The sequence below is a fragment of the Lonchura striata genome, chromosome 19 (genome assembly GCF_046129695.1).
Source record: "Lonchura striata isolate bLonStr1 chromosome 19, bLonStr1.mat, whole genome shotgun sequence".
Taxonomy (NCBI): Eukaryota; Metazoa; Chordata; class Aves; order Passeriformes; family Estrildidae; genus Lonchura; species Lonchura striata.
In genome coordinates this window covers 6,955,346-6,968,414 of record NC_134621.1, presented here as the reverse complement: position 1 = coordinate 6,968,414, position 13,069 = coordinate 6,955,346, and the positions used below count along the sequence as shown (strand labels likewise).

The 13,069-nt window shown below is 40.1% G+C and overlaps 1 long non-coding RNA gene across 1 annotated transcript; it reads right to left on the bottom strand.

Moving 5' to 3' along the window:
- Window positions 1-3,412: 3,412 nt before the first annotated feature.
- LOC110484701 (uncharacterized) lies at window positions 3,413-7,134 on the bottom strand. The gene is made up of 3 exons (XR_002467796.2): window positions 7,096-7,134; window positions 5,427-5,520; window positions 3,413-3,468 (listed from the first exon to the last, which is right to left on the bottom strand). It is a non-coding gene; the product is annotated as an uncharacterized LOC110484701 (long non-coding RNA).
- Between the last annotated feature and the right edge of the window lie 5,935 nt (window positions 7,135-13,069).

Below are 13,069 nucleotides of genomic sequence, written 5' to 3'. Positions count from 1 at the left end.
GCAAAGAGCTGAAGAGACCATTATATTTTATGCTAACTTTTAAAACATTATGGATGCATTATACAGTTAAAGTCCAGTAAATAAGGATTTCCACACAAATTTATCTGAGTGAGACAATTAAAAGGTGGAAATCCTTTCAGTTTGACAAACAGGAAAAGAAGAAGCGTAAATGCATTGGGACTGACATTTTCAGAAGTCCAGAAAAAGTGGGATGCCCAAGGCTGGGAGCCAGGCATTAACATTTGTATAAGTTGCTGGAAATCCCAAGCTCTTTTTCTCTCAAACCACTGGGGATCAGTGATCCCCACTTTCCAGGTAATTTCCTCTAAAAAAGTGAGGTTTTACCACTTTGGATAAAATGAGAGCAATAACAAAAAAGAGCTTTATAGGAATGGGCATCCATCCTTGTTGGCAGTCTGGCTTTTAGGGGACTGATGGACATGGCACAGTCCCCAGTACAGTGACACAGCTTTGGGTTTTCAGACAGGGACATGTGATGTGTGATTTCACTTGAGATGTGTGATGTGTTTCCAACAAATTTTGGACAGAATCTCTCTATCTTGCCTCTACCCTTTGTGAGGCCATATTCACAGTGGTACAGTAGAAAATCAGTTTGACTCAAACAGTCACATCTTTTTGTGGTCTGCTCCTTTGTATCCAGGCCAGTCATGGTCCCAAGGCCTGACTTCGTGAACATTTCGGGGTACAGACACACACACAGCCCCTGTGAAAGGCTGCAGGAGTTCCAGAGTGCTGAAAAACTCTTTAATATGTGGATTGTGATCAGAATCAATCACTGGGCTATTCATCTGATGCTACTCAAAGGCCTCGTAAAGTATGAGAGTAACTTTCATTTCAGGATTTTAATCAAGGTATTTATTGAAAACTGTGCTGTATCTTCTGGTTTTAAAACTTTTTAAGGGGATGGAGTGGGGCTAGAAACCAATGTAGTCCCCAAAATGGAAAAAGGTGCACTGATAATGAAAGTGTAGTCTAAAAATCCCAGAAATTCACATATAAGAAATTTTAATTTAATTAGGTGCTTCAAATATCAGATTTCACCCTAAAAAAAGCAAATAGCCAATAGAAGAGGTGATCTAAGGTATTTAAAGCTAGAGGCTATGATTTTTTCAAATGAAGCCAAAATCAGTGAGAGGAAAAATCCTTCCATTTTTTTTTCATTTTAATCTGATCCAGACCAAAAAAAAACCAATCTTAATTTTCATTTTTAATAGTACATTTTATTATCACTTACAGAAGAGGTCTACTATTTGAATTATATTTAGTAAAAGAATCCTTTTTTCCTTATGTTCCCATTGAAAGAAAAAATTGCTTTTTATTGTTTTCTACTTGAGATTGGTCTCAAATGAAGATCACACCCAGAATGGTGTGTGGTTCAAAAGTGGTCAGAATTCTGGTTTGCCTTAAAAAGCAGGAACCACTACAGAAAATCAAACCTGTTTTCAGAATGGAAACCTTCTTTGGTTGTCTAGAAAGACTGATCAGACAAAAGAGAGTGAGCAGGTCTAATTCCAAGTAGAAGCATGATTATTTGAGCTTCTCATGGTAGAAAAAAGAAAAGTCACTACAATTTGCCCAGAGTTAAAATAAGAGTAATTTCGTGCCAAAATATGATCCAAGGCCCTGCTCATCTTGGCTGTCCTTTGTGAAAAAAATTTGACGTTTCTATAAAGCTTTGGAGAAAAACAGTGTAACTGCTGGCACAATTTATCAACAGAGGACAGGCTGTACCCTACTTCTCCTTCAGCTGCTGATCAGCTTGTCTGCAATAAAAACACCCCCTCCAAAATACTCCACTCAGGCACAGCGTGAATCCCACACTGCTGCTGAGGACTGAATTCCTAACCCAGGTTCTTAAATCCAGATGCCAAAATCAAATACCTCATCCAACACCTGACTCCAGGCCTAAGTAGAAGTTTTAACCTAAAGGTAAAGGATGGACAACAAATCCAACCACATCAGTCTTACTCAACTCAGGTCCAAGAATTTGAAATGGGAAAACAACATGATAGACTCCATACACTACCCATTATTCTCTTAAAATCCCAATACTTTTATTTCCCCCCCAGCAGTAATCAGGACAGCACTGTAGCCCAGAGTCTGGGGAAGATGCAGATGTTGTAGTAAAACAACCCGAAGTGAGAGAAGCAGAAACATCAAGGGAAGAGACATCAAGAAGGGCTTTGCATCATTCCATCCAATTTTCACTGTAAAAATGTAAACTTAGGTCTCAAGTGTCTTATTAGGCAAACTCAGCAAATAGGAAGCTTGAGCAAATGAGTTTCACTTTTGCAGGCTGAGATTGTTTTGGCATCTGGAAATATGCTTTGGATGATTGGAATATGGCTGGGAATTTGAATACTTTCCCCCCCTACCCCAATCTTGTAATAACCTCCTTGAGAGATGTCTTCAGACTGTTGCATTTATATTACTGGCCTCAGATCATTTACATCTAATCTTCCAGTGCTGTTAACAAAAGCTGGGCCAGCATGTGCAAATGTAAATAACTTTTTTTTTTAATGTGAAATCCCAGTTTAACTACATAACAGACTTCAAAGCAGGTTTAACATAAGTAATGTCTGCCACACTGGTTATTAAACTGCTTTCTGTAAGAGTTATGGCTTTAATTTATTCATCTGTTTTGGCTGAAGCAAAGCCATGCTTCCCTCCTTCATGCACTGGAATACTGTTTGAAATAAACTATTTCAAAGTAAGCCAGGAGAAAGAGGAGTTGGTAGAAGAAAGTGTCAGTGGATGTCCTTGTGCCTCACCTGGTTCTGGTGATCTCAGAGGGGCTGGGCTCGGGTCCTGTTCCACCCCTGCCAAAGGAGGTTTCCTGCACACTGTTCACTCAGCACCAGCACGTCCTGCCTGTCACTGGGTTCTGTGGCAAAGCAGCTCAGGAAAAGTCATCTGGGTGCAGGAATGCCAGGGTGGGATCCTTTGCACAGCTCCCAAACCAGGCTGTGGGGCTGCACGAGATCCACAGGGCACCAGAACAAGAGACTCACTTGGGAATCCCAAAGACTGACTCCCTTAGACAGCCACAGCCACAAAATGAGCAGTGGGGAGGGAAGTGAGGGAAAGAAAAAGAAGAAAAACACCCTCCCGTTGTTTCAATCTTTATTGTATTCTTTTGATAAGTGCTCCTTGCCCTCCACAAGTTGGATTTGCCATTACATAAAGTGGAAAGAAAAGCAAGAGAATTATGTGAAATTCACTGGACTTTTTTTTTTTTTTCAATAAGAGAGCAAAATGGCAAATCTAAAACAATTCATGTTCATATTCCTCAAATTGAAAATTTCAATATTTTTGTATTTTTTAATATTCAATTATACATCATCTCATGGGAAATCAAAATAAAATGCAAAATTGTTTCTTGCTGTCCATAGGAAACAGATCCACCAACTTCAAAATATTTTTTAGGCTTTTCCTTCACAGAAAAATCTGGAATTTGGAGGGAAAACAAGATTAAAAAGTATCTAATGCTTTGTAGATGCGAGTTCCCATTCTCCACAGAAAATTGAACAATTCTTATCAGATTAATCATTTGAGAAATGATGCTCACTTTCAAAAATCTAAAAGATTTATAAAACCTTATAAAAAAATACAACAGAAGACTGAATAGAGAAAATATCATGGTGCTGGGAGCAAAGGATTTTTCCCACCATGTGCTCACCCACACAATGGAGGATTCACCTTTTAACCCTTTTGCCCCTCCCAAAGTTCTGTCCATCCTTTGCTGTCCAGTGGTGGAGTTCAGTTCCTTAAATCCTGACTGGAGATCAGGTGCTGCCATGGTGACAACCTGACCCTCCCAATGCTCCAACCACCAAGGCCATCCCATGATAACAATGCAAGGGGGTAAAACTTAACTATACATCTATAAAACCTCTCTTAACATACATAATATTTGCCTTTTAATTGTGAAAGTCAACCATTGCATTACTCATCTCTCACAAATCAGAAATATTAAGAAACCTTATTTTGAACAGATAATTTCAGAAGAAAAACCACTGGATGATATATTCCTGGTGCTCACTGCAAAGCTTCCCTGCCCTTTGGAAAGTGGTGGTTTATTGTAACGTGTAGGTTTCCATGGCAAACATCTTATTTCAATATAAACAGGGTAGGATAAAAATGTATCTCCTAGCAGCAGTTAATGCCCAAAGGCTGTGGAGATCACCTTCCTCGTTTCAAACGAGTCACAGCTATTTATTATAAACAGATGTTAGAATGGATGCAGAATTGTAAACTCCTTAAATGAGTATCTCATCTACATTCAGCAGGGCACAAAAGCTGAGAAATTCATTGCATTATGCAAATATGCAATTTTTTCCAAATGTATTCCACCTTCTTCTGAATAATTCCCATGAATGTTTACTTAATGTGGCAAACTGCATGAGCAGAAGCAACTTAATTATATTATTTTGTACAAATCTCCACCTTGTTAGTGCCTGCATCTGCCTTGCTGTTGTAATATTGGTTCAGGGTAAATGAGCAATAATAAAAAATGTGGGGTGCTCCACAGGAAGTGGACAGTGAGGATGGAGCAAGAACTTTCCTGTTTAACACAGATTATTTTTGAGGATTGAAAGGGAGGAAAAAGTCCCAGAGGGTCACAAGTGGCATTCATGCAGTACCTTGTCCTTCACTTATTTTGTAAAATGCACACAAAGAATTAAGTGATTAATTTAGCTTCATGTGACTCAAAAAAAAAAAAAAAAAATACAGTTCTCTTTTCCTGTTCTTGTGTATTGGGCAACCACAGTTTGCAAAAGCCAACACAGCAAATTGGTTATGGAAGAATTATTAAAATACAGACCTTCCCATTATTAGGTCAGCATCACATCAACTGAGCTATGTCACATCCCACAGGTAACAACATTGCATTTTATTTCTGTTTGGAAAATACCAGAGAAATAAGGATCTGCTCAGTTTAGGGCAACGGACTTAATTTCTCTTATTTTCACTTACAGCTTTAAAAATCCCAGAAAACACTCTAAATTTGCACTTTAGCACAAAAAAAAAAAAAGCACCAAAAAACCACAAAAAAACCCCCCCAAAAATCCTAAAAAAAACCCCCAAAGCAGGCAGTGTGATTACATGCAGATTAAAAAAAAACAAAAACAAAACAACAAACTACAACAACAACAACAACAAAAAGTCCACAAAAAGCCAACTAAAAACACAACCAACAAAAAGGAGCTTCCACAACTCTCCTAGACATAAACAGCAACCCAGTCCTTTTAGCTTCATGGATGAATGGCTAAATTGGTTTGGGAAGTCAGCAGTTCAAGAATTAATTGAGGATAGTTTTCAGTTTACTGTTCAAAACTTCCCTGCCTTTTTAATCATCACAGCCCTCACAGACTTGTTTTTCTCTTGCCACTTTCTTCACCAACCTGGAAAGTTTTGCTTGTTGATAAAAAGCCACATTCTGCTTCTGTCCAGCTGAAATACTGGCATTTCTGAGCAGAGCAGCACCATCCTGGGGAACTGAACGAGAGACAGATGAGACAGCACAAAGTAAAAAGGTGGTTTTTGCTCCATTTCCAGTTCTTGGGCATCTGTTCATTGCTGGAAACAATGGATGCCAGTGGTGGAAAAGGACCAAGAAATCAAGCAGAATATTTAATAAAGGAGCCATTTTCAAGCAACAAATTTATCCCAGCAATCAAGACTGCAGGATGAAAATGAGATAATGAAGGAAACGGAGAGATGAGACAGACAAGTAGCCTGAGAAAAGGCTCCCAATGAGATGTGTTATTTTGTTAGTGCATTTCATCATCAAAGAGACAAGAAAAGTGAAATTAGGCTCATAATCATCATTGGCCTTTACACACAGTAAGATTTAGTGGGCATGTAAATGCATAGTTGATTACTTTTATTTTTTAATCTGCTATTACTACTGTCAACATTTCAGCTCGTTTGTGCTCCTGTCTGACAGCAGTACCTAGAGCTGGTCAAACGCTGCCAAACTCTGTTTACAGAACAAGTTCATGAATTCTGAGCAGCTGTTTGGTTCAGCCTGTTTGTGCCCTGCGTTGTTCATGAATATTCAAGAAAACATGTTTTGTTTGCACAAATGGTTGGGGAGTGGCATTTTCTGTATGAATATATTCTCATACAAACTGATATTCCTGGGGGAGCCAGAGTGTTTACTAATTCACCACTAACTCCTTGTTTAAAAAGTTTGGGGCATTTAGTCAGAAATCAGAAACACTGTGACCTGACTCAATTAACCAGCTGCATGCCACCACACACAAGCAGCAAACAGTAAAAAGGGAACAAAACTCAGCTCTGGCATGTATAGATTTGAGCAAAAAGCTTATGGGGAAAAAAAAATCAAAGCCTTTTGTGAGCAGAATAAGAGAACTAAACGGTGACTACTGGTCCAAATGGATGAACAGCCTGGTACTCATGATGCATCTCAATTTGAAGTAAGGTAACCATTGTTGTTAGCATATTTAAGAAAGGAAAAAAACCAAAACCAAGCTAGGCTAGCAGATGTTCTCCTTAAAACTCCTGTCTTAAACTAATTTATTTTTGTGTTACATATGGCACAGGAATCTCTTTTTTCTTCAATGTTTCTTCCGGCAGAAAAAGCAGATAAATGATGTATCAATGAATCTTGCTTAAAGATGAGTCAGCTGGAGAAACGTGGGCACGAGTGCCAAGCAGGGAGCAGCCAGGGAGTGGGACTGGGATGTCTGCCTGGCCTGGGCTGTGTTTACCAAGTCACAAACACCTTCTGGCTGTTCTGAGCTAAAACACCCAGCCAGGATGAACTTATTGGGAGTTCAGTTTGGGGAGGATCTCCTGGAGCTTCAGACAAGAATCTCAGGAGTTTGAAAACAGAGGTTATAAAGTGCTGAATGTGTAGGATTCCTCCAGGAACTTTTTCTGTGCGGGAACTGGACTTGGGAAAGAGAGAGAGACAAAACACTCTGGGGCTGTTAATTATGTAGATGCATTGATCATTAGCAAATGAATCAATAGTATTTTTCTATAAACACAGAGGAAGTGGCACAGCAATGTAAGTCAAATATCAGAGAGCAGTAACACACAGACCTGACACTGGCTGGGGGATCCCTTCCTGAAGGTAAAACCTGCAGGTTTTGTTTCCTATGATTTCAGGAAACACTCCCAAAACTGACTTTAGCATGTTAATCTGTTGCTAAGAAACAAATGAGTGCACACAGTCATGTCCACTCTTCTGTTTGCTGTTCTCCACAGTGTAGAAAGTTTGGGTAATGACAGAAAGGAGCAAAACTCACATTATATAATTTTTAGAACAGCACTGATTTATCATCACATAAATATTGTCTCAGTGTTGCTCAACTTGTAATGATTTTGAAAATTACTGCTTTTAAGATACTAATCAGGTTGTTAGGGAAGTAGAATTAACTACACAGAACATATCTGTTACAGTAATGTAAAGCCTTTCTTGCCCCACAAAGCCCTTTTCTATTTCTCTTCCTTTGTGCCAGCAGCTGTACATTGTGATATCCTCCTGGCCAGAGGGAAACTTCGAAGAGCATTACACGGCTCTGCAGAAAACCCTCCTGCTGGCACATATCTGACTTGTAATACACCCAGCTAAAAATTATCTGACAGAAGTTAATTAATATTCTAGCTTCTGCAATTAGATAATGTTATTCACACCTAGGGACTCGAAAGCACATACATATTGAGCAGAAATTAATATTTATGCTTGTAAGCATAATTATTCTGAAACATGAAAAAAAGATAAGAAGATATTATTTGATTATTGACCTAACAAGACCCAACTCAAAAGCTAACTACTTCACATATTTCAGGGCATGGACTTAATTTGTGAGGAGGATGGGATTTACCATCTCATATTATAAAACAGACAATTTAGCTTAAGTGTTGTTCAAAATGCCCCACCCTTTAAAGCATAGAAAGTATTTCAGCCTCAGAAATGATAAGTGTTCTTCCTCAGGGCAGACACTTTTATTAGGTTATTCCTTCCCAGGCACTCATCTTGGATAATTTTACCCATTTACAATAGACTTATTTTTTTGGCTTGGGGAATAATGGTCAAGGTTTCTAGGTTTTTATCCAGCCTGGCTGGTGGGTTTCAGCCCCTGCAGCTTCCACGCCGTGAAGAGCAGGGCAGTGGTGTTAACTTCATGCTACTGCAGTGGGAAGCAAAGATTTTCTCATTCCCCTTTCCCTGCTGCCAGGAGAGGAGAACAGAGCCATTCCTGCCAGGAAGTCCTGCACCCCCAAATTCAACCCTGGCTGACCAAAAATCCAGCCTAGTTGGACTTTTGGTGCTCTTAGCAAATTTTCTATTGTGGGAATCCCTCTCAAAGGATAATGAGACTCTTTTGAAGAGTCGAGGAGGCTACCAGGAAATCAATTTGTCAATCCCAATATGGTTTTTCCTCTTTCAGCCAGCCTCCCCCTGTTCCTCTGCAGCTGGATGCTTCACCTGTGTCAACATCCTGCTTGGAATCTTTGTTAGCAACAGGTCCAAAACAAGGCTGACAGAAAGGGACAGCAAGAGGCTTTGTGAACAGCTGTGAAAACACAAAGTACCTGCACAGGCCTGGCTGCAGAGCAGAGGGGCTGCCCTCGAGCAGCAGCAACAGAGGCAGAGCTCTGGCCCTGCACCTTGTGGGTGCCTGTCCATTGCAGGCTCTCTCTGCAGCTGAATTCTTCCTAACATCTCTGTCTGTGCTGGCTATTTGGCAGTAGAAAAGGGTCTGAATTTTCCATAAAGCCCCTTCTTCAATAGAGTGCTCTAAGTGACTTCATCCAGCTACCTCCTCCTGTGGTATCCAGCAGCTGATTGCCTCTGAGACCCTTTCTGCCAGCGGGGCTGGACCCACTCAGTGCACTCAGATCATGGAGGAGAGGAGTGGGGGATGAAGGAAGAGACAAGTATTGGTCCTTTAGGAAATAAGGTTAAAAATGGAACTCTTGCCATAATAGGAAGGAATAGATTTTCTACTCTTGTAGTAAATAAAGTCTCACAGGATGAAGAATAGCAGTATCAATTTCTATTTTAACAAATTCAGTTCCAGGAGATTTAATTTTTTATCCAAAGACACACCAGAGAAAATTAAAAGTCATTGATCTTGTTCACCTATCTCCCTTTCTTTCCCTCCCTCCCTCCCTCCCAGTTTCACATTTCAAGCACTTACTGGGGAGAACCAAACAGTCATGAAGTCAGCACAAGAAACTACTGCTCTGGCAGCATCTTATTTCCTAAAAGTAACTTTTCTGATAGGAACTTCCTTCAATAGGAACCTCCTATCAAAGAAACTTTTGATAGACAACAGAGCACCCACCTCCCAGCCCTCAGAGCTTTCATTGCTTTGGGAAAGTTGTGGCCCTGCACCATTCTCACCCCCTTTAACTCCAGGATTCACACAGGTGCAGACCCAGATTTATTCCTCAGGGCCTCCAGGGTCATGTTGTTTAGTTTGATCTTGTTACCCACTTACAGCAGATAAGAGGGTTGAGGATTTCTTTTTAGTCTTTCTCTCTCAATGGACTCATTCTGAAGAAAAACAATTATTTGTTTCACGTTTTTTTATGACTTGCTTGAAAGAAGGATGGCTTTCAGCTTTTAAAAGTCAAAAAGTAGCAGAAAACAGGAAGGATGTGCCACTTTTCCAACCAAAAATCAGACTGATTTAAGCACTACTACAAATTTAGAGGAGCCAGCCCTATAAGAGAACTATTTTCAATTCCTTCTGTTGAATCACACAAAAATGAAGTTTTAATAGTTTTTTTATTATGTTACTTTATCAAAAAGAAGGGTTGTTGTCATGGAATATCTACTCATTTAGGTAACTGCTTTCTGTATATTTCTTTTTTGTTTTCCCCCTGTCCCAAACAGAAACCTCAATTACAGCACTTAGTGTTTGGGCAAGATGTCAGATTAACTGGAATACATATCCTTAGAGAAATCAGCTGTGCATAATGAAGCTCATGACAATAGAGGAAAAACATCCTCCAGATGAGGAAGCTTTTACATTTTGTGATATTTTTAATCTCCCCCTACTTGTTCCTAGGAACATGTCAAGATATTCCTTTATCAGATAAGGGGGAAAATGGGCCAGATTGCTGATAAATTCCTTACACAGCAAGTCGGTGATAAAAATGGAACAAGAAAAGCCTGCAGATCAGATTTTTTTCTTGGAAACTGAGCTGGATCATATTAGATGCAGATGATTCTATATGAACCTGAGAAACTCCTGTGGTGCCATCAAATCAAATTATTCCAGCATCTGGCAATAATGACCAAAAAAAGAAGCCTTAGATACAGTCCAGGTGAAGAAGAGAATGATGGGCAATGTCTGTTCTGCCTTTTACAGTTGGATTTTTATTGAGGGCAGTTCACTGGGAGATCCTATGATACAAACAGCAGAGTGTTTTTAAACTCTCAGATAAAAGAAAATTCCAGTTGCACATTTGCCCCAGAAAGCTTTAGGTTGTCTTGTAACCAGCCTAAAATGATTTTATTTTCCATTACTCTGAATATATTATTTTGAGTATATTCCGCTGCAAAGGTGAAATGTTTCATTTTGCAGCTAGATAGTAGGAAAAGTATCAGGTTAATTCATTGCTAAAAGTGAATATAAAATTCTAGCTGAGATTAAAAGTTACATTTTTTTCTACTAAATTATATTGCCAGAATATAGCTGGAAAGTATTTGCATATTCAGGAGAAGGCTATGTAAGGCCAGAGCAACTAACTGAAATTACAAATATGTCACAAGAAAATACAAGGAATATGTTATAAACCTAAAAAAGTAGTACCAGAAGCATGGAAATCACTAGTTTGTAATCAAACAGATGATTGAGGAAACCCAAAACTTAATTCTTTTGTCTGAGAACCAGTGCTGGGAAATAGTTTAAAGTTGTGGAAAGTACTAGATAGAAATCCCTAAGGCCAAGCTGTTCCATAGGGCTGTTCAAATGAAATAAAGTGGGTAAAATATTAGCATTTTTTTTTTTTCCACCTAAAACTTATCTACAAGGGGAAGTTAAGGCTCAATATTTACTACAGCTTAAAAGATAAAAGTTGCAACCAGCATAGCACCACATAAATGCAGGAAGAATGGTCAGGTGCAACTAAAGGTTAAAACATCCAGTCTGCCCTCATGGAGACTCTGAGAAGGAGGGACACTAAGCAGGAGAATTCTCTGTGTCATTGTGGAGTCACACAATTTAGAATGAATTATTTATATTTATTTGTATTAAAACAATAATTTTGCTTCCTATTTCCCCTTGTTAGAAGGCAGCAGCTTCTGCCTTTTGTCTCAGGGACATGGTCTCATGCAGATCAGCCTCCCAGAGATCTTGATACAGAGATTATGTTGACTTCAGTAGGAGTTGGGGTCTTAAATTCAGCTGTATCCAGGCCTGAGGCAGAAGGGGCTTCCTCCCCTTTGGGCAGAGGCATGGGCTGGCTCCATGGGCAGAGCAGCACAGAGCACACATCCAGTGGAGCTCAAAATGCTGCTTTGCATGCAGGAGTCATACAGAAGAGCTGGGAGAGAAATTCTGTAAAAAATTTATCAAAAGTGTTGAAAAATCCCTCTGTTGAGCGAGGCTGGGCTGCTCACCTCTCTCCTTACTGAGGGCGAGTTGGTAGAGAAATGAACAAATATAATCTGTTTTATCTTGGGGTTTGCTTTCCCCCTCCCCAGCACTGCAGTGTTTTAGTGACAAAATAAAAACCAAATCAAAGAGAAGAGAGCCATCCATGCAGCTAACTTGAAGACAGGTTTGATGGCCCTCAGAGGAAAAACAGCCCATTTTTTTTCTCCACCAAAGAACGAGCGTTCTGATATTTTTGTGACAGCATCTCTGTGCTCTTCCCCCACTGCTCATCCACATGTGAGCAGGGGATGTGAGCAGGACCCTGAGGATGAAGGAGAATCCTCCTTGGAGAAAGCTCCTGAGGGCTGATAGCCCTGCTGGCCCCACTGCTGCCCCAGTCCAAGCCCCTGCCAGGCTTGGGGAGTTGTTGGATGGCTCAAGGGTTTCAGGGGACTTTTTAGGTCCATTCAGCTCTTTCAGGGTTGCCTGATTGAGGCACCAGTGGGAAGAAGCACCTCACCTACAAGTGAGGCCTTGGCCATGGAGAAGCCTGAAGGAGCTGATTGTTTTTGGCAGTGGAAGGAAATGAGAACAGCCTGGGTGGTTCCAGCCCTTTACAATGTGGTTTAGTGGGTGCTGGTTGGATTGGGTCCAAAGTTGGCCTTGATGATCTTGAAAAACACATTAGAGTGTTTTCCAGCTGTAGTGATTCCGTGATTCTATTCTTTTCCAACCTTAATGATGCCATGATTCTGTTCAGTGTCTTCTGAGGGCTCCCGTGTCAACCTCAGGCATTGAATGGCATTGAACATGGGCAGGTCAGGTCACCTTTGGCACTGAAAATTACTTTCCACACCATTTTTGGATGTGCTGCTCAGCACAGTTCTCATAGCAAGAGCCACTCAAGAAAGAGCACGTTAGAGCAGGACCAAACCCACGTCCCACACGCCTCTGCACATGTCAGTGCAGGAATCAACCAGCAAAGCAAGATGCCCTTGAACATCACTGGGAAACTGCACTACTGTTAAACAGGGATTTGCACTGACTTCGAAATTAGCCCCAATTCCCCTCACTGGATAACAGGGAATGAATATGGGAGCAGTATGGTTTTATTATAATACCTGGATTTTACTGGTACACATATTCAGAATTATTCCTTTGGAATAAAAAGGGCCTCTAAACACATAACCATTCAGCTTTATTAACTAACAGATAATTACGTATTAAAACCCACTGAAAATGTGTTGTAATTTTTACCTAAACTAAACTGTAATTACAGTCTTTGTAGTGTAGGGTATGACTGTAACACAGTGATGAATTAAAGATGAGAAATAAGCATATAGACCACTTTGTGTTTATAGTAGACCTCTCCACTGTATTCCCCTTGTGAATCCACTTTCAGGAATATGGTTTAACTTTCCTTTACACCTGCTGGGCCCAGAATGGAAGATTTGGGAGCC